Here is a 15,738-nt window from a genome sequence, read left to right as displayed (position 1 = left end):
CGGCTGATTGCATCCTTGCAGTATACTTAACAGATTCATTTGTCTCCTGGTCAATTTAAAAAACAATTTTCCAGGAAGGGGCCTGTGAGGTTACAGGTGTGAAGGATTTTTGCCCTTGATTAGACTGCTCCTCCAATTCAGCACATTTTAAAGATTTTCAGGGATCAGGACACTGCCTGAATGCCTCCTCTACCACTCCCAGTATAATTTCTAGGAACTGACCACTTGCTTGTCTTTTCTGCCTAACTTCAAAACCCAATTGATGAGCGGACTTCTTAGCGTTACCTTCCTGACCCCATTCCCTAACTTCAGCCCTTGAGAATCCTGCCTTCTATCCTGGCTTTCCTGCCTTGCACTCAGGGTGTCCATGGCTTCCTTCCATCCTAACCTAAGCTCATCACACAGAACTGGAATTGTCTGGCCTCCTTACATATTTCTAGACACATATCAAAATAAGATTATAGGGGCTGGGCATGGTGGCGCATGGCCTGTAATCCCAGCACTTTGGGAGGCTGAGGCAGGAGGATTGCTTGAACCCAGGAGTTTGAGACCGCCCTGGGCAACATAATCAGATCTTGTCTCTGTCTCACGTGTCCGTGTGAAGAGACCACCAAACAGGCTTTGTGTGAGCAACAAGGCTGTTTATTTCACCTGGGTGCAGGTGGGCTGAGTCCGAAAAGAGAGTCAGCAAAGGGTGGTGGGATTATCATTAGTTCTTACAGGTTTTGGGATAGGCATTGGAGTTTGGAGCAATGTTTTGTGGGCAGGGGGTGGATCTCGCAAAGTACATTCTCAAGGGTGGGAGAATTATAAAGAACCTTCTTAAGGGTCGGGGAAATTACAAAGTACATTGATCAGTTAGGGTGGGGCAGAAACAAATTACAATGGTGGAATGTCATCAGTTAAGGCTATTTTCACTTTTGTGGATCTTCAGTTGCTTCAGGCCATCTGGATGTATACGTGCAAGTTACTGGGGATATGATGGCTTAGCTTGGGCTCAGAGGCCTGACAGTCTCTACTAAAATTAGCTGGGTATGGGTGTCCTGGTACAGGTCATTAGTCTGAGCTACTAGGGAGGCTGAGGTGAGAGGATCACTTGAGCCCGGAAGGTTGAGGCTGCAGTGAGTTATGATCACCCTGGGTGAGAGACCTTGTCTCTAAAAAAAGAAAAAATATAGAAGTTTATAAACATTTCTGATGTTATCATAAAAACTTTAGATACTGTGTAATGTCTGCATGATAGTCTACGTATGGATGTGCCATTATTTAATCATTGTCTGCTACTGTTTCCTTTTTTTTTTGCTATCATTAATACCTCAAAGATTAGTACACAAATCTTACTCACATCTCTGAGGCTATCCTTAGAATATTTTTGGAAGGGGATTATGGAGTCAAAAGTAAGACTTCTTTGAGACAAGGTCTTACTCTGCTGCCAAGACTTAAGTGCACTGGCACGATCTTGGCTCACTGCGCCCTCCAACTCCTGGGCTCAAGTGATCCTCCCACCCCAGTCTCCCAAGTACCCATCACAGCAATGATCACAGGAAGGCGGTCACAGGAACGCACCCCGACGCGTAAAGATGGGATCTCGCCATGTTCCCCAGGCTGGTACGATTCCTGATTCATACTGGAGAACAACTTGCTGTGCAGTTATATTTTGAACCTCATCAAAATGGAATCATACAGCGTCCTCTTCTTTGTGCCTAAGTTAACAGTAGCTGCTATTCGTTCAGGCTGTTGCGTTTATCCGTAACTTCCTATTTCTCTGTAGAAATCCACTGTATGATACACCACAATTTAGCCACTCAACTGCTGATGGACATTTAGGTTACCAGTTTTTTACTACTACGAATAAACGTGCTATGGACATTCTTGCACATGCCTTTGGTGGACGTATGCACTCATTCCTCTTGAAGTGAAATTTCTGGGGTCACAAGGTAAGCGTACATTTAGCTTTGGCAGAAACTGCAGCGGTTTTCCAAAATGGTTGCACCGTGGGGCTGTTTTTCTATCTTGGTCGCTGGACTTTAAGCGAGGCGTAATCTAGAGGCACAACTGGCTCGGGTAAGGCGTGGAGCCTGACTGTGTGCCGGGATCTGCCAGGGCTGCCACCAGCTAGCTGCACGGGTGAACAGACTCAGCAAGGTGCCACAGTGGCTTCCCACAGATCCACTCTCGGTGGGCTCGGTCCAACGACCCGCTATGTCTGCCGTACCGGCCCCGTACAAATATACTCATTCACATACTGGAAAACAGGGTGTTTTTCAGAGCATCCACGTTAGCTCACACTGTAAAAAAAAAGTCAGCACTGCGAAACGCAGTCGCTTCCTTCATCCAGGAGGTAGCGCGTCCTACTCGCTCCGGAACAAAGGAAGCGCTCTGCAGGGTCTCGCGGCCCGGCCCCTCACCTAGGCACATGCGCAGATCGAACCTCACAGAGGCCCGCGGTCCAGGCGCGCGTGGCGTAGCGCCGTCCGCCAGTGCGTGATGACCCCAGAGCGTGCGTTCGGTGGCCCATAGGGGAAGATGGCGGCTGCTCCTTTGGAGGAGCGGGATTGAGAGGATCGGGGTGGGGAGACCAAACAAGAGAGACATTCCTGGCTCTGAAGGCGAACGTTTCGCTGGCCATTTAGGAGCTCTGCTCAAAGCCAGACGGTGAGTGCGGCGGCGACACGGGACTGCTCGCCTGCAGCAGGCAGCGGCACTCTCCGCCATTTTCGGGCTCGGCCGTTGCGTGCTTTGGGGGCCTGGACGGGCGCCTGGGCACAGGTTGGAGGAACTGGGAGACTCGACCTCGGGGCGTCTGGTCGAGGCAGGTTCGAGCCTTATGGGAGGGGGCTGGAGGCCAACCGGGGAAAGCGGCCATGGTAGAACTAAGGCCCTGACTGGGAGCGGTGGCGACGAGAAGACGTAAGTCAGGCCACAGTTAAGACGTGAAGTTTGGAGGGAAATGCATTTTAACTGAGGTTTGGGGCGGGAGTGGAAAGAAGTGGGCCGAGTTGAAGTAGTTGGTTGAAAGGGTCATGGGAAGTTAACGTGAAATCTGCAAAACAGCTGAAGACTTAGCCGTGATGTTATCGTGGCTTGCAATCAGTGCTTATAATAAGGATGAGGCTACAGCTTGACAGGCAAAGCCCTGCTTTTTTGGAATAGTTGTATTTCTATTTGGTTTGTGCTAGATCCCTGTTTCTAATTTTAAGTTGTCTTCTGGCAACTAAGTAGTGAGGATCTTAGCATGCTTTCTTAAAAGAAATGACAGTGAATGTTTGTACTTGGTTGTAACCCTTGGGATTAGTGGCCCCTTCCGGAGTAAGGAGGAGGCGGCGGCGGCAGGTCGGTAGGGAATTCCGTAATTGGATCTATTTAAATCAAATCAGAAAAATACGGGCTACTTGTAGAAAGCCTGTCAAGAATGTTTTAAAGTAGTTTCTACACACATGATCTTAAGTTGACTGTTCAGGAACTTTGGAAGACATTAGAATATGAACAAAAAGCCTGCACTGAAAGGAACAACTCTGGGGAGCGTAGAGTTTACTTTTTAAGTACACTCTGGAGAGCTAATGCATGCTATATATACATATATATGTGTATATATGTATATATGTGTGTGTGTATATATATATAGCCTGTGAATATGGTGCAGTGGTAAACCTACTTAATTCAAACCTTTTAGTGACAGTTATGCTAGTTGTACCTCTTGTGGCATTTTTCATTTCCTCGCCTTAATTGCATTTGACCCATTTTTTATTACTGTAAGATACTTTTGCTTTTTTTGTCTCCTTGACCGGAAGAAGATAAAATATTGTATAGATTTGAGTTTTTGCTGAGACTTGAAGTTCCATATTTAGACTATCTTCTTGAAACTTGGGGAGAAATTTTAACTTGTCTTTCCTGTACTCCTGGGAAGAATTTTGGTAGAAAGTTGGCTTATGGCCGGGCGCGGTGGCTCACGCCTGTAATCCCAGCACTTTGGGACGCCAAGGTGGGCGGATCACCTGAGGTCAGGAGTTCGAGACCAGCCTGACCAACATGGCGGAACCCCCGTCTTTACTAAAAATACAAAAATTAGCTGGGTGTGGTGGTGGGCGCCTGTAATCCCAGCTACTCGGGAGGCTGAGGCAAGAGAATCACTTGAACCTCGGAGGCAGAGGTTGCAGTGAGCCAAGATCGCGCCATTGCACTCTAGCCTGGGCAACAGAGCGAGACTCCGTCTCAAAAAAAAAAAAAAAAAAAGGAATTTGGCTTATATATATTACAATGGTTTAGACAAAAATAAATGTTTATCTGTGAAGCCGATGGCTTAACTTGGATAATTTTCTTTGGTTGGTGAAAAATACTAAACAGATTTTGCCATCACGGTTTTATATTGACGTAAGGCTTTAATTATATTTTTACTAAGCACTTAAGGTATTTATTCAGAGCTCTCTTTGCTAAGTAATAAGTTCATATACTTTTCCCATTACTTTGCGGGGGAATATTATTTGATTATGGCTGAAGTTTGAACTGCTTCATATTTCAGAATAGGATAGTAAGGTTACAGAAAAGCTTTACGATTACGACAAAGATATTAGTGAAAAATTTTCACTTATAAATGTGTTTCTGGAATTCTTTTTTTTTTTTTTTTTGAGACAAGAGTTTCGCTCTGTCGCCCAGGCTGGAGTGCAGTGGCGCGATCTTTGGCTCGCTGCAAGCTCCGCCTCCCGGGTTCACGCCATTCTCCTGCCTCAGCCTCCCGAGTAGCTGGGACTATAGGCGCCCGCCACCGCGTCCGGCTAATTTTTTGTATTTTTAGTAGAGACGGGATTTCACCGTGTTAGCTAGGATGGTCTCGATCTCCTGACCTTGTGATCCGCCCACCTCGGCCTCCCAAAGTGCTGGGATTACAGGCGTGAGCCACCGCACCTGGCCAATTTTTGTATTTTTTAGTAGAGGCGGGGTTTCACCATGTTGGCCAGGCTGGTCTCTAACTCCTGACTTCAAATGATCCACCTGTGTGGGCCTCCCAAAGTGCTGGGATTACAGGCATGAGCCACCGCGCTCTGCTGAAAATGATTTTTCTTTGGTAACATTTATCTCCCCATTTCAAACCATTTACATTAGTCCTAGAGACTGAAGCTCTTCAGTGTATTGGAAAATCTGAGCAGTGCTACTCTCATCTGTCTGGCCCTTAAACATTTTACTAATTTTCTGGTAGTGACTGACTTTCTAAAGTTGTGTTGTACCTTGTACTCATGATTTGTGTGCTTATAAATTCCCAGAGCTAGGTAGTATTGGAAAGGGCATGTATGGGTTTCAGCAGCAAATGGACCTAGGTTTGAATGCCAGGCTCACCATTAACTACCTTTTTTATATTGGGTCAGTTAATTAAACTCTCTAAGCTTCAGTTTCTTTGTATATAAGAATGTTAACTATAAAACCTAAAGGTAAAAAGTGCCTCATATATAGTAGGCATTCTTTAAATGTTAACTTTTTTTTCTTTCTGTGATGAATTTAATTGGTGACATCATTTTCAGTTTTAAACATTAACTCAAATATCTTTGTTGAAATTTACTGACAATCTCATTCCTCTGATAAATTAATCACTCCTTTCTCTGCTATTAAAGCATTTTGTATATATCTTTAATGTATTTCGGCTATACCTTCTCCACTACTTGTGAATACTTTGGTTTTTAGTTTGTTTGTTTGTTTTCTGAGACAGGGTCTCACTTTGTCACCCAGGCTGGAATACAGTGGCATGATCATGGCTCACTGTAGCCTCTAATTCCTAGGCTCAAGCGATCCTCCCACTTCAGCCTTTCAAAGTCTTGGGAGTCATGAGTCACTGCTGCCAGCTCTTTGTGAGCACGTTGAAGACGTGCTATAGTACCTTATATTTTTGTATTCCTAAAACCTAGGCATTATACAAATTGAAGAATGAATTTTCTACAAAAATTCCCCTCATGACTTGGTTTATTTCTGATCTTTGGCTGTTGCTTATTAACTCTTTGCCTGGATTGTATTCTCCTTCCTTTCACACTATTCCTATTCTGTTCAGTCCTTAAAATCCAGCTAAATCCAATTAATGAGGTCTTCAGTGACTCTCATTTATTCATAACTTGTTTAGTTAGTCTAGTGTCTGTGTGACTGCCTTCTGTTACTTTGTGTCCCATTAGTACCTGCCTCTATGCCTTACCATTTTGAGCAGATCCTTGAGTGGGATGATACGTGCAAAACTGTGCTTTAGGCAGTTTGTTGTTATAGGCACCTGCTCTCTACTCTGTTTGCTCTCAACTTAGTAGGTGGAGGAGCAATTTTCCTTTTTTGGTATATGGAATATTCTGGTAACTTTTTTGCAACTTTAAGAAATTTCAAGCCAGGTGCAGTGGCTCACATCTGTAATCCCAGCACTTTGGGAGGCCCACACAGGTGGATCACCTGAGGTCAGGAGTTCAAGACCAGCCTGGCCAACATGGTGAAACCCCATCCCTACTAAATACAAAAAAAATTAGCCGGGCGTGGTGGCGCATTCCTGTAATCCCAGCTACTTGGGAAGCTGAGGCAAGAGAATCGCTTCAACCTTGGAGGCGGAGGTTGCAGTGAGCTGAGATTGCGCATTGTACTTCAGCCTGGGCAACAAGAGTGAAATGCCGTCTTAAAAAATTTCAAACATGCAGCAAAGGTGAAAGAATACTACAGTGAACACCCATATGCCTTCTGTTTGGATTCGACTGTTAACCAACATTTAACCATTTTGCTTTAACTCTATATCCTCCCTTTCTTGAATGATTTGAAATTAAATTGCAGATATACTGCTTTTCCCTGTAATACCTCAGGATGCATGTCTTTGAAATAATGCTTTTTCCTACGCTTTTCTACATTTTTATTTCAAGCCAGTCTCCAGCTGAAAACATATAAAATCATTATCATACCTAAGGCAATTAGCATGAAATCTTTAGCATCATCTTTTTTTTTTTTTTCCGAATGAGTTGGTGTAGTTCTATTTTTTTTGGCTTTGTTCCACAGTTGTTGAAGAGTTGGTTTAATTCTAGGTTACACAGAGTTTAGGGTAGAACAAAGACCAAAGAGCAGTCTCTGGCAAGATTCTGGGCTGGTTTTACTTTAAATTCATAGCTAAGGCAGGAATGGAGTGAAAACAACTAAAGAGAGGCCGGGCGCAGTGGCTCACGCCTGTAATCCCAGCACTTGGGAGGCTGAGGTGAGCAGATCACCTGAGGTCAGGAGTTTGAGACCAGCCTGGCCAACATTGTGTAACCTCGTCTCTACTAAAAATACAAAAATTAGCCGGGCGTGGTTGCGCATGCCTGTAGTCCCAGCTACTTGGGAGACTGAGGCATGAGAATCGCTTGAACTCAGGAGGTGGAGGTTGTAGTGAGCTGAAATTGTGCCACTGCACTGCAGCCAGGGCAACAGAGCGAGACTGTCTCAAAAAAAAAAAAAAAGAAAAACAACTAAAGAGATGATGAGCCACTGTAAGCATTTTAATTTATTTTATTAATATTTTTTATTTAAAATTTTAAAATTTTGTTTATTTTGAGACAGGGTCTTACTTTGTCATCCAGGTTGGAGTGCAGTGGCACAATCACAGCTCACTGCAGCCTCAACCTCCCAGCTCAAGCAATCTGCCCACCTTGGCCTCACAAAGTGCTAGGATTACAGGTGTGAGCCACCACACCTGCCGTTTTTTTTTTTTTTTTAAACAAAAGTTTATTCTTTAATGTGCAATAGACTCCAGCTTCAAGACGACACTTCATTCCAGCTATAGGTGGCAACAGATATTATGGCAGGGAATACAGATGTTTAAATACTAATGAAATCAAGGGTCACCATTGCTTCAGGCACAGGGCACAGCTTACTTTCTGCCAGATTTTTAAATTCCACCTGTGGCCGGAGCCCCTTCCCGGAGGCTTTCGCTTTTAGCTCCTTGTGTTTCTTTCGTTCCTTTTCTTGTTTCTGCTTGAAAGCCTTATTCATCTTCTTGGCCTGCTTTTTGGGCAGTTTCAAAGGGTTCTTCTTGCCACCTTTGAGGCCGGACCTGGCACCTGCTGCCCCTTCCTGACTCTGTCACCACAAACAGCTAGCCTCATCTTTTTAAAGAACGTTCCATATTTTGGAATTTTTTATTGTATGCTTAAAATGTCATGTATTTTGTTTCTCAATTCCTGTTGTTTCTCTATTCCTTTTATTTCCTGTAAACTAGAAGTTAGATCTAGAGAGGTTTGACTAAATTTGGGTCAAATATTTTTGGCAAAAATACTTCGTAGAGGCCAGGTGCGGTGGCTCATGTCTGTAATCCCAGCACTTTGAGAGGCTGAGGCAGATGGATTGCTAGAGCCCAGGAGTTCAAGACCAGCCTGGACAGTTTGGCAAAACCCTGTCTCTATTTTAAAAAAAGAAAAAAAAATGCCGGGTTTGGTGGCCTGCGCCTGTAGTCCCAGCTACTTGGGAGGTTGAGACAGGAGGATGGCTTGAGCCAGAGAGGTGGAGGTTGCAGTGAGCCGACATCCTGCTGCTGTACTCCAGCCTAGGCGACAAGAGAACCCTGTCTCAAAAAAAAAAAAAAAAAGAAAAAACTTCACAGGTGATGATATGTGATTTATATTGTGAGGATATACTTCTAGCTATGAGCCTTCAATAAGGTGGTAGGGACTGCCAGATGTTAGCTTGCGTTATTTACAATGCCAAATTTACCTGGTTAATGTGTCCATTGGATTTCTTCATCAAAGAGGTATATTTTTCCCTTTGCAGTTATACTTGATCTGTGGGGTGATAACTTTAGCATCATGTGAGTACCTCACTTCTCAAAATATTTTTCACTTAATGATTGATGATTATTAGCTGAGTCATTTATTGGGGGTTTTCTAATTTTGTTATTTGTTTATATTCATTAACTGTTTTCTGTAATAAAGAGCTTTTGCTTTCCCCCTTTCGTGTTTAAATGTTTAAATTTTGAAATAAATATGAACTAACAGAAGAGTTGGAAGAATAGTTCAAAGAACTCCTATATACTTTTTATTCTGATTCACCCATTTTTAACATTTTGTCACATTTGCTTTATTCCTCCCTTCCTGCCTCCCAGCCCCTCATGTATTATTTTCGGAGCCATTTAGTGTTATTCACAGATATGCACTTCTCCGCCCAAGAACAAGTTAAGTACCCGCAATATTAACTAATTCTGGACATTGAACATTTATATAGTATTGAAAATTCATACTCAAATTTCTCTAGTTGTCTGAGTAACATCTCACAGAATTTTTCTTTCTCTAATCCAGTATCCAATCTAGATATTTCGTTTCTTTTTTTTTTTTATTTTTTGAGACAGAGTCTCGCTCTGTCTCCCAGGCTGGGATGATCTTGGCTCACTGCAAGCTCCGCCTCCTGGGTTCACGCCATTCTCCTGCCTCAACCTCCCGAGTAGCTGGGACTACAGGCGCCCGCCACCATGCCTGGCTAATTTTTTGTATTTTTAGTAGAGACAGGGTTTCACCGTGTTAGCCAGGATGGTCTCGATCTCCTGACCTTGTGATCCGCCCTCCTCGTCCTCCCAAAGTGCTGGGATTATGGGTGTGAGCCACCACACCCGGCCCCAATCTAGATATTTCGTATCTCTTTAGTCTTTAAGCAGGAGCAGGTATTTGGCCCTTATTGCTTTTGGTCTTTTTTTTTTTTTTTTTTGAGACTGGATCTCACTTCGTTGCCCAGGCTAGAGTGCAGTGGCAAGATCATAGCTGCCTGCAGCCTGGAACTCCTGGGCTCAAGTGATTCTCCTACCTCAGTCTCCCAAGCACCTGGCACTAACCCCAGTTAATTTGAGGGCTCCTTTGCTTTTTTGGCAAAACAATAACCCAAGTCCTTCTTGTCTTTTCCTTTCCTTTTGTATCTTCCCATTTCTCCAAGGAGTCCCAGTTCTTTTGGTAGAAAATATTATTTATAAACCAGGATTTGGATGCTTGGTGGTGTATGCATTTGCTTGTATGCCCTTTTCAGTGGACAGAGCTAGAAAACATGATATTAAAAATCATCAGCTTACATTGGTATTTTATTTTATTTATTTTTTGAGACAGTCTCCCTCTGTCACCTAGGCTGGAGTGCAGTTGTGCAATCTTGGCTCATTGCAACCTCTGCCTCCTGGGTTGAAGCGATTCTTGTGCCTCAGCCTCCCGAGCAGCTAGGATTACAGGCGTCTGGCTAATTTTTGTATTTTTAGTAGAGATGGGGTTTTACAATATTGGCCAGGCTGGTCTCGAACCCCTGGCCTTAAGTGATCCACTCACTTTGGCCTCTCAAAGTGTTGGGATTACAGACGTGAGCCACTGTGCCTGGCCTACATTGGTATTTTAAATTCCTAATCAAAGTTAACATTGGTGGCATTTTCTACACAGAAAACAGAGTCAGATTTATAATGCCAGTATTTTACTAACAATAACCCTACCAAGTGCAGTTTTTTTTCCAGTCCTTTTTTTTCTTAGCGTATACTGCATTAAAGATGAACTTTGTTCAAAAGTTACTTGAAATAACATTTTTCAGCTTGTTTGTTGAATTTGTTTATTTTGATTATCAAATTTCACAGTTTTTGTTTGTATTCATTATTAGGGTTTGCTTTTTCTCCCTCTTAATTTAGTTTTTTTGTTTGTTTGTTTTTGAGACAAGATCTCAATCTGTTACCTAGGCTGGAGTGTAGTGGTGCAGTTTTGGCTCCCTGTAGCCTCAACCTCGCAGGTTTGGGTGATCCTCCCACCTCAGCCTCCCAAGTAGCTGGAACGACAAGTGCGCACCACCATGTCTGGCTAATTTTTTGTATTTTTTGGTATAGTCTGGGTTTTGCCATGTTGCCCAGTCTGGGCTCGAACTCCTGGGGTCATCGATTCCTCCCTCCTCAGCCTCCCAAAATACTAGGATTACAAGGCATGAGCCACTGCACCCAGCCGTAATTTAGTCTTTTTAATACGTTATTTACATGGTTTAAAATTTACTGAAAAAAAAATTTTAAGCACCTGTGACCAAGAAGGAATAAAATTAAATACTATATTGAAAAAGTACTGGCTGGGCGTGGTGGCTCACATCTGTAATCCCAGCACTTTGGGAAGCCGAGGGGGGCAGATCACCTGGGGTCAGGAGTTTGAGACCAGCCTGGCCAACATGGTGAAACCCCATCTCTACTAAAAATACAAAAATTAGCCAGGCGTGGTGGCACATGCCTGTAATCCCAGCTACTCTGAAGGATGAGGCAGGAGAATTGCTTGCACCCGGGAGACGGAGGCTGAAGAAAAAGTAGTTAAGTCTTGCTTCTGTCTCTGAGCTCTGGAGTTCATTCCAGTTTTTACTGTGTATATTCTTTTTTTTTTTTTTTCTTTTTTATTGATCATTCTCGGGTGTTTCTCGCAGAGGGGGATTTGGCAGGGTCACAGGACAATAGTGGAGGGAAGGTCAGCAGATAAACAAGTGAACAAAGTTCTCTGGTTTTCCTAGGCAGAGGACCCTGCGGCCTTCTGCAGTGTTTGTGTCCCTGGGTACTTGAGATTAGGGAGTGGTGATGACTCTTAACGAACATGCTGCCTTCAAGCATCTGTTTAACAAAGCACATCTTGCACCGCCCTTAATCCATTCAACCCTGAGTGGATACAGCACATGTTTCAGAGAGCACAGGGTTGGGGGTAAGGTCACAGATCAACAGGATCCCAAGGCAGAAGAATTTTTCTTAGTACAGAACAAAATGAAAAGTCTCCCATGTCTACCTCTTTCTACACAGACACGGCAACCATCCGATTTCTCAATCTTTTCCCCACCTTTCCCCCCTTTCTATTCCACAAAACCGCCATTGTCTTCATGGCCCGTTCTCAATGAGCTGTTGAGTACACCTCCCAGATGGGGTGGTGGCCGGGCAGAGGAGCTCCTCACTTCCCAGTAGGGGCGGCCGGGCAGAAGCGCCCCTCACCTCCCGGACGGGGCGGCTGGCCGGGCGGGGGGCTGACCCCCCCCCACCTCCCTCCTGGACGGGGCGGCTGGCCGGGCGGGGGGCTGACCCCCCACCTCCCTCCCGGACAGGGCGGCTGGCCGGGCAGAGGGGCTCCTCACTTCCCAGTAGGGGCGGCTGGGCAGAGGCGCCCCTCACTTCCCCGACAGGGCGGCTGGCCCGGCGGGGGGCTGAACCCCCCACCTCCCTCCCGGACGGGGCGGCTGGCCGGGCGGGGGGCTGATCCCCCCACCTCCCTCCCGGACGGGGCGGCTGGCCGGGCGGGGGGCTGACCCCACCACCTCCCTCCCGGACGGGGCGGCTGGCCGGGCGGGGGGCTGACCCCCCCACCTCCCTCCCGGACGGGGCGGCTGGCCGGGCAGGGGGCTGACCCCCCCACCTCCTTCCCGGACAGGGCGGCTGGCCGGGCAGAGGGGCTCCTCACTTCCCAGAAGGGGCGGCCGGGCAGAGGCGCCCCTCACCTCCCAGATGGGGCGGCTGGCCAGGCGGGGGGCTAACCCCCTCACCTCCCTCCCGGACGGGGCGGCTGGCCGGGCCAGGGGCTGACGCCCCCACCTCCCTCCCAGACAGAGCGGCTGGCCGGGCAGAGGGGCTCCTCACTTCCCAGTAGGGGCGGCCGGGCAGAGGCGCCCCCCTACCTCCTGGACAGGGCGGCTGGCCGGGCGGGGGGCTGATCCCCCCACCTCCCTCCCGGACGGGGCGGCTGGCCAGGCGGGGGTCTGATCCCCCCACCTCCCTCCCGGACGGGGCGGCTGGCCGGGTGGGGGGCTGACCCCCCCACCTCCCTCCCGGACGGGGCGGCTGGCCGGGCAGAGGGGCTCCTCACTTCCCAGTAGGGGCGGCCGGGCAGAGGCACCCCTCGCCTCCCGGACGGGGCGGCTGGCCAGGCGGGGGGCTGACCCCCCCACCTCCCTCCCAGATGAGGCAGCTGGCCGGGCAGAGGGGCTCCTCACTTCCCGGTAGGGGCGGCCGGGCAGAGGTGCCCCTCACCTCCCGGACGGGGCGGCTGGCCGGGTGGGGGGCTGACCCCCCCACCTCCCTCCCGGACGAGGAGGGAGGACGCTCCTCACTTCTCAGACGGGGCGGCTGCTGGGCGGAGGGGCTCCCCACCTCTCAGACGGGGCGGTTGCCAGGCAGAGGGTCTCCCCACCCCTCAGGGCAGCCGGGCAGAGACGCTCCTCACATCCCGGACGGGGCGGCAGGGCAGAGGTGCTCCCCACATCTCAGACGATGGGCGGCCGGGCAGAGACGCTCCTCACTTCCCAGATGTGATGGCAGCCGGGAAGAGGCGCTCCTCACTTCCTAGATGGGATGGCGGCCGGGCAGAGACGCTCCTCACTTTCCAGACTGGGCAGCCAGGCAGAGGGGCTCCTCACATCCCAGACGATGGGCGGTCAGGCGGAGACGCTCCTCACTTCCCAGACGGGGTGGCCGCCAGGCAGAGGCTGCAATCTCGGCACTTAGGGAGGCCAAGGCAGGCGGCTGGGAGGTGGTTGCAGCGAGCCGAGATCACGCCACTGCACTCCAGCCTGGGCGCCACTGAGCACTGAGTCAACGAGACTCCGTCTGCAATCCCGGCACCTCGGGAGGCCGAGGCTGGCGGATCACTCGCGGTTAGGAGCTGGAGACCAGCCCAGCCGGCACATCGAAACCCCGTCTCCACCAAAAAAATACGAAAACCAGTCAGGCGTGGCGGCGCGCGCCCGCAATCGCAGGCACTCGGCAGGCTGAGGCAGGAGAATCGGGCAGGGAGGTTGCAGTGAGCTGAGATCTTTACTGTGTATATTCTTATTTTCACATTCTTAGAAGAAAGTTGGCATGCTGTATATGCTTGTGACACTTGATTTTTTTTTTTATAAATTGTGATAAATGCATAGCAAAATTTTACTGTCTTAATTTTTTTTTTTTGAGTCAGAGTCTTGCTCTCTCCTCCAGGCTGGAGTGCAGTGGCGTGATCTCAGCTCACTCCTGGGTTCAAGTGATTCTCCTGCCTCAGCCTCCTGAGTAGCTGGGACTACAGGTGCATGCCACCACACCTGGCTAATTTTTGTATTTTTAGTAGAGACGGGGTTTTACCATGTTGGCCAGGGTGGTCTGGAATTCCTGACCTCAAGTGATCTGCCTGCCTCAGCCTCCCAAAGTGCTGGGATTACAAGCAGGAGCCACTGTGCCTGGCCTTAACCATTTTTTTTGAGATGGAGTCTCACTGTGTCACCCAGGCAGGAGTGCAGTGGCACGATCTCGGCTCACTGCAGCATCCGTCTCCTGGGTTCAAACAATTATCCTGCCTCAGTCTCCCGAGTAGCTGGCACTACAGGTGTGCACCACCACGCCCAGCTAATTTTTTGTATTTTTAGTAGAGATGGGATTTCACCATGTTGGCTAGGCTGGTCTTGAACTCCTAACCTCAAGTGATGCACATGCCTCCGCTCCACAAAGTGCTGAGATAGGCATGAACCACTGCACCTGGCTCATAATGTAATTCTGTTTTTAACATTTTTGAATAACCTCTATACTGTTTTTCATAGTGATTGTACTTTTTTTTTTGTTGTTGTGTGTTTTTTGTTTGTTTGTTTGTTTTTTAGAGACAGAGTCTCACTGTGTTGCTCAGGCTGGTCTTCGCCTCAAAGTGATCCTCCCACCATGGCCTCCCAAAGTGCTAGGATTACAGGTGTGAGCCACCATGCCCAGCCTCATTGTACCATTTTACAGTCAGTACACAATGGTTCCAATTTCTTCATATTCTTACCAACAGTTATTATTTTCTGTGTCTGTGTGTGTTTTTCCTCTGAGAAAAGGTCTCCTTCTGTTACCCCTGCTGGAGTACAGTGGTATAATCATAGCTCACTGTGCCTCAACGTCCCGGGCTCAAGCAAACCTCCTGCCTTAGCCTCCCGAGCGGCTGGGACAACAGGTGTGTGTCACCATGCCTGGCTAATTTTGTTTTTCTTTTCTTTCTTTTTTTTTTTTTCCTAGAGACAGGGTCTCACTATGTTGTCTGTCCTGGCTGGTCTCAAACTCCTGGGCTCAGTCTTCCCACTTCGGCTTCCTGAAGTGCTGAGATTACAATAGGCATGAGCCACTATGCCCATCCTAAAGTTTTACAACCCAATAATAGTAATATTCCATCACTACAGCTATCATTGAGTTTCAGAAGTTAGACTGTTAAAAGTTTCAGTAAAGAGCTTTAACCAGTTTATTGTGGAAATACTGTGTACACAATTTTTTTTGTAAAAGGAAGGAGATTTCTGTCTTAAATAGCTTTAATAAAGTTTCAGTTTCATATACAGGAATAGATTTAAATTAAAACTCAGGGCCAAGTACAGTTTACAGAAATAGGCTTTGTAAGGTCTATGGTTTTATTATTATTTTTTTCCCTCTGCAATTCCTTCATAACATTTGAATTTTTTTGCTTGTTGTTTTTTTTTTTTTTTTTTGAGATGGAGTCTCATTATGTTGCCCAGGCTGGAGTGCAGTGATGCGATCTCAGCTCACCGCAAGCTCCGACTCCTGGGTTCATGCCATTCTTCTGCCTCAGCCTCTCGAGTAGTTGGGACTACAGGTGCCCTCCACCACACCTGGCTAATTTTTTTGAATTTTTTTTAACAGAGACGGGGTTTCACCATGTTAGCCAGGATGGTCTTGATCTCCTGACCTCATGATCCGCCTGCTTCGGCCTCCCAAAGTGCTGGGATTACAGGCATGAGCCACTGTGCCCAGGCTTGCTTCTTGTTTTTAAGGAGAAAGATTATTTTTGTTAAGTGTTG

The 15,738-nt window shown here is 47.3% G+C and overlaps 1 protein-coding gene across 5 annotated transcripts in view; it reads left to right on the top strand.

Annotated features, from left to right (window-relative positions):
• The first annotated feature begins 630 nt into the window (after window positions 1–630).
• WDR33 (WD repeat domain 33) overlaps window positions 631–15,738 on the top strand; it is a 106,164-nt gene continuing 91,056 nt past the window's right edge. For 3 of the 5 annotated variants that reach the window (XM_009443265.5, XM_001139756.8, XM_063791048.1), the window contains exon 1: window positions 631–2,655. The gene's annotated coding sequence lies outside the window, so the exon portion shown is untranslated. Of the gene's footprint in view, window positions 2,656–2,715; window positions 2,911–14,556; window positions 14,643–15,738 lie in introns of those variants that run through there. The other 2 variants (XM_063791047.1, XM_016949688.4) reach the window with 2 other exon arrangements.

The sequence above is a fragment of the Pan troglodytes genome, chromosome 13 (assembly GCF_028858775.2).
Source record: "Pan troglodytes isolate AG18354 chromosome 13, NHGRI_mPanTro3-v2.0_pri, whole genome shotgun sequence".
Lineage (NCBI taxonomy): Eukaryota > Metazoa > Chordata > Mammalia > Primates > Hominidae > Pan > Pan troglodytes.
Note: the sequence above shows the minus strand (reverse complement) of the source record. Positions and strands in the feature narration are given on the sequence as shown.